Genomic DNA, 5,959 nt, shown 5'->3' with positions numbered 1-5,959 from the left:
ACTAAACACGTTACCAGAGAAGGCTACTGTGAAAAGATAACTGTCAACATATGGCATGTTCAGTTCTTTTCTCAACAAAGTTCGTATTTGTTTAAAATTGGACATTATTGTTACAAAATTCTCTTTGTTGAAACAACACACAGTCGAAGTTGTCTATTATTGTCTCATCTTTAATCTGCTCTATTTTCACCACTGTGAAAAAACACTTCAAACAAAAAATCCTGCTAATTGTGTGCAGTTTGGCACCCTGCTGCTGCTGCTGTTGTCGAGTGCGCTGACTGTCGGTGGTGCGCTGCTACGTCACTTACCTGCTTGAGCTCAGAGGTTAATTCCCTCACACGACTTCATCCCTCCACCTGTTCTTCATCCGCTTCGACTTGCTTGATGTGAAAATTACAGCCTTGAGTCGGTACGGGAAACAAACGCCAAATTAGGATGTGAAGAGCCAGCAATTAAAAGTGTGATGAGACACCATTTATCAAAAAAATGCAACTTACAACTGCTTGGGGGAGGTCCGACCGAGGTGAGTGATCATTGTGCTGGGATTGGTAGGCGGCTTCATGAAGGGGAGGAAATTGTCTTGGGGGTACGGCGAAGGAAGGCAAGACGTATGATCTGGTGATTTATGACACCACTCATAGCCACACTATCATTAAAATGGAACCATCTTGGCGGAAATGTTGCCATTTGGAAGGAGATGCTGCAGGCAATAAATACACACGTTAGCAAAGTTCATTAGCACTCTTGTTTATATGACAACAAACTTGTGGAAAGTTTCATCAAGAGTTTCACAAATGAACGACAACATCGTAAAATTACCACAGTTTATAGCCTCCTAAATCAACTGAAAATATTGTAATATGCATGCTAGGCTATTTGTTGGCAATGTACAGTACACTCTAAAAAAGAATTGTTAAACCAATTTAAGATTACAATTTGAATTCTTGACCAATTTAAAAAAAGATGCTTCAATTGGTAACACACGATTGAATTAAGTTAGCCCAAAGAGAATATATTAAGTTGACTTAATGAGTTCATTAAACTTAATATATTCACCTGAATTTAATTAATCCAAAGTGACTCCAATCCAAAATATGAAGTTTAATGAACTCATAATTAATTAAACTTAATATACTCACTTTGGACTAACTTAATTCAATCGTGTGTTACCAATTGAAGCAATTTTTTAAAAGTTGATCAACAATTCAATTTGTCATCGTAAATTGGTTTAGAACATGAACTTGTAGTGAGTGTCAACAGCTGGAGTCAGTGTATGTGGAGCTCTTATCAACTTTTCAGATTCGAAATTCGGAGGCCTACCAGACACCCTTGGAATTTATTAGAAATCCGATCAAATGTCAACAAAAGTTTATTTTTAAAGACCCCTGGAATGGCTGCTTTAAACCAAAATGTCAAACTTCCTGTTTCTTTTCTGGGATGGCTTTTTTTGGTTGACATTTTTTTGGGGTCTACTGATAGATATCGCTACTAAGTTTCATATTGCTAAATGACTGGTTTGGGGGGCTGAAATCCTTGTACCAAACCTGAATTTTAAAGGTCTACTAGAAAGCCTTTTAGTTCATTAGATGATCAGACCAAATCGCGGAGAAAAGCTACTTTTTGAACGATTCAGAGAATTGCTGCCGTCCGTCCGTCCGTCTTCTTCCTCTTATCCGGGGTCTGGTCGCGGGGGCAGCAGCTTTAGCAGGGAAGCCCAGACTTCCCTCTCCCCAGCCACTTCAGCCAGCTCATCCGACGGGACCCCAAGGCGTTCCCTGGACAGCCGAGAGACATAGTCTCTCCAGCGTGTCCTGGGTCGTCCCCGGGGCCTCCTGCCGGTAGGACATGCCCGGAACACCTCCCCAGGGAGGCGTCCAGGAGGCATCCGAACCAGATGCCCGAGCCACCTCAACTGGTTCCTCTCAACGTGGAGGAGCAGCGACTCGACGCTGAGTCCCTCCCGGATGACCGAGCTTCTCACCCTATCTCTAAGAGAGAGCCCGGCTACCCTGCGGAGGAAACTCATTTCGGCTGCTCCGTCAGAGAATTGCTGCTTAAACCAAAATGGCAGACTTTCTATGAGTTCCCAGGGACAGGTTTTTGGGACTATTTTTGTGCGTATACTCATGGTAGACATGGGGCTACTAAGTTTCATGTTGCTATGTCAAACTGGCTCCAGGGACAGAAATCAAGGAGCCTGGATTTTGGAGGTCTACCAAAAAGCCTTGAAAATGATGCTTTATTTGGCCAAAGAAAAATAACAGCGAAGGAGAAAGTGTACACTGTAATCGATCCATTCAGAGTGGCACAACACGGCTTGTTTATTGTGGCGCGCCGTGACTACACTGAATGAGGCCAGGCCAGCTTCTCCACTGTGCGCTGTTTGTGTTGCATTGTTCAGGTCCAAAGGGGAAGTGGCCCAGTCCTGCGAGCACACACGCACCGCCACTCCTTTCATCCCACTGTGTTATTGGAGAAAGCACGGCGCGTTGCGTCAGAGCCCGCCGTGTCAGGGTCACGGGTCAGCGTTGACCCCCCCAAATCCCACTCCCTCATCCAGTTACTAATCAAGCACACGCTGCACCTCGCTGACCCTGCTCCCGCGTCTGTACCCACTGGAGATCAAACATGGAGCGACGCTACCTCTGGCCTGCTGTTATCAGCCTTGTTGTCGTATCACATCAACACGCAGGGCTAAACAGTAAACATCAGCTAGCCTGCTTGGACTCTCAGTGTGTGTGTGTGTAGGGTTATAAATTCTTATCAAGATAGAAAGTAATGTTACTTCTGGCTGTGGGAACCCACTATGTCCTTACATGAGAAACATATTTATAATACAAGTATTTGTGTGAGGCAACACGGTGATATTGTGGTCATGTTTGCCTCACAATCAGTGTCAGTTGTTGTTTGTCTTAACATGTTCTGCAATTGATTGGCCAGCAGTCCCGAGTCCCCGCCTCTTGTCAGGTGGGATAGGCACCATCTTAATGAAGACAAGTGCTACAGAATATGGATTGATTGATTTAATTCTAATGGTCAAATGATTTTCAGCAGAATGTTGGGTCGAATGTCGAATGAATTCACTACCACTAGATGTCAATGGTAGTAAATGAAGAGTGGTATATTGTAAATAGTAGAAAACATCCAGCCAAAATTCTCTTAGACCCACCAGATCCTGGCCACCACCTCTTCCAGCACCTTCCCTTAAATCGAACTATGCACTCTCAATCCAGAAGAAATTCCAATAGCTTATTCTCTCTTGTCATTAACTCAATAAACAATTGAGATAATTTCATTATGTAATTGTAAATTTTTTTGCCAAGTTTGCACATTCCTGTGTGCCAGTGTTACTGTATTTGTTATTTTAGCTTCAGCACTCTGTATCCCTGCATAATTGTCATTGTATCAGAATTACTACACTACTGGTCACATCTCGGCATTATTTGCACAGCTGTTATTGTTCCGTACTAAAATGTTGTTTTTGTTTATAGTTGCTTGTTGCTGTAATACTAGAATGGCTCAAACTACCAGAGAGCAATTTCCTTGTAGGTTTTTACATACTTGGCCAATAAAGATGATTCTGGTGAAATCCCATAGAAAGTCCGGTGACGCCAAACCCCTACCAGCCATGTCTCTCCCGCCATCTGTTTCAAAAAGCTTGGTCACGAAAGGCCCTGTAAGTGTGTCCTTTAGCACCAGCACACCCTGAAGGCATGTGACAATAGTGGAATGTTCAGTAAACATTCACTTGTGTTCCAAATGTCCTTGTGTTTGAATAAAATGTACCAGGAAGACTTCAGTTTCATTGACCTTCCAAAGCCTGTTGCTCCGCCCCCACCCTTTCTACTTGTTTGTGACTTCCACCGCTGTTAATGTCATTCGCCCTCTTTTGGTTTCAATGCTCCCATGGAGTTGTCTTGGCGTTGACTCGGATTGATGCTCACAAACATGGTACCCCTGGGTAAAGTCTCTGTTTTCATCTCCGTCCAGTGAAGTCCTACTACCTTATGATATCTCCGCAATTGCCAAATTGTGCTGAGGTCACCTTTTTCCTGCGCAGCAATGGCGGAAACATAGGGTCGTTCATCTGATTTTCATCAAAAAGACTGTGTACCAGGTGGTGAAGATTGTTTATTTACTTAAAAGTGTGAGCAATTAAAATAAGACTTTAATTTCAGAGGATTAGCATAAATGTTTGACGGTAACTGTCAATCTGTGTAGTTTTTGAATGGTCGTTTGTTTATTTGTTTAATGCACTTGGTTGGCGACCAGTCAAAGATGTACCTGGCCTCTTGCTAAAAAATCAGCTGGATTAGTACATTTCAGCTGAGAGCATTATTTCAGTGTACATACGTTTTGTGACTTGGTTTATGAGTGGCAGAATTTGTGAGATGTGTGTCATTCTTTGCAGAGAAGTCTGCGATTCAGCTAAAGTTGCTTGTGGGTTTTACTCTGCATCACAAACAATCTTGGTGGCAGTTGAGGATGATCAGGAATGTAAAATATGTGCCTTCCTTTCCTCAATAAAAGTTTGGTCACACACAAACCGGAAGTTTGACATGTAAACATGCCCTCAGCTAGATGTTAAATGAAAATAGAATGTTTTTGGCATTTTTTGTTCCTGAGTCCATCAACATTTTCTAATAGCACAGTACTAATAACGCATACTTGATTCATTCCATGGGAAATTTCAGTACAATGCAAATCCAACCAAAAGCTTTTCGACAAAAATGCTTCCTCTCTTTGTGTTTTTATTGTACAGTTTCCTTTACTTTATCCTACTATTTATGTTACAAGAACCCCCAGGTAATTTACAGTAAACACAACGTCCCTCAAGAAATGTACTTAATGAAAAGGGTATACATTGGTTTGTACAGGCAGACATGTACCTTCAACAGTTTCAATACTTAGAAACAACTCCTTGAGTTTGAGAAAAGAGAGCACTTTATGGGTTGCATTCCAACTTCTTGACGATTTGGAGTGTTCAATGTCTGTGCTTAAGGCCTCCCTGCACACCGCTTGGCTTTGGTCCTAAGTAGCCAGAGTCTCAGTGCGATCAAGGAAAATTACCCTCGGCCCGAGAGAAAACAGTGGATGAGGGCAGAGATATTTGTTGGCGTCAGAGCACTTTGTTCTTGAAATGTAAGGTCACATTTTATGATTTCCAAGACAAGCAAGTGAGAAGATGGGGATTCTGAAACACATTTTTGTCATTATTTCATGTACAAGAGAATACAAGAATTGCACCAATACTAATTTGTCCATCAATCTATTTAGGACCACGCTTGTGCTCATTACAGGGCACAGCCTCTCATGATGCCTGAAATGGCAAATGGCAAACGCATATTGTGAATATAGACTATTTATGTTTAGAATTTTTGTTAATGTTTACATGACCTGTCAAAACTGATTGAATGTTAACAAGCTTATCAATTCTACAAAGCCAAAACAGACACAGTGATTGATTCCTGAACGGCAGTGCTGAAAAGCCAAGGTCTCATCCGTATGCACTGTATCGCCCTCATTTTGAGCAGATGACACTTTCTTAGCATACATTACACATGCATATCATCTCCACTAATCACACTATTTGTGACGGCTGATTGCGGTGTTGCTTAAGACGGGGGGGCTCCTTTGTGCTGGAGCTAATGATGTCCCTTTGTGACGGGGCCCGGGCGTGAGGGCTGAGGACACCGCTATAGACTCGAGAAGAGCTGTTGTGCGCGGGTCTTAGTCTGACTGGCAGCTGCGATAATCCGCCCTTTGTGTCTTCGGCAGGGCCCCACTGAGCTCCCCTGACAGGGACCGACGTTCCCGACTCCGGCAGACAGCCCAGATGGGCCAAATGACGCAGAGGAGGAGGAGGGAGAAGGACGGTTTCAAGGAGGGGAGAGAAGATCCACAAGAGGTGCAAGAATGGACTGGGAAATGAGGAGCATCCTTAGATGTCTATTTGCAA

At 43.0% G+C, this 5,959-nt stretch overlaps 1 long non-coding RNA gene across 1 annotated transcript; it reads right to left on the bottom strand.

The window, feature by feature from the left end:
- Nucleotides 1-307: 307 nt before the first annotated feature.
- On the bottom strand, nt 308-3,801 carry LOC144055270 (uncharacterized). The gene is made up of 3 exons (XR_013294803.1): nt 3,562-3,801; nt 498-700; nt 308-400 (listed from the first exon to the last, which is right to left on the bottom strand). It is a non-coding gene; the product is annotated as an uncharacterized LOC144055270 (long non-coding RNA).
- Nucleotides 3,802-5,959: the final 2,158 nt, after the last annotated feature.

Source organism: Vanacampus margaritifer, chromosome 7 (genome assembly GCF_051991255.1).
Source record: "Vanacampus margaritifer isolate UIUO_Vmar chromosome 7, RoL_Vmar_1.0, whole genome shotgun sequence".
Lineage (NCBI taxonomy): Eukaryota > Metazoa > Chordata > Actinopteri > Syngnathiformes > Syngnathidae > Vanacampus > Vanacampus margaritifer.
Note: the sequence above shows the minus strand (reverse complement) of the source record. Positions and strands in the feature narration are given on the sequence as shown.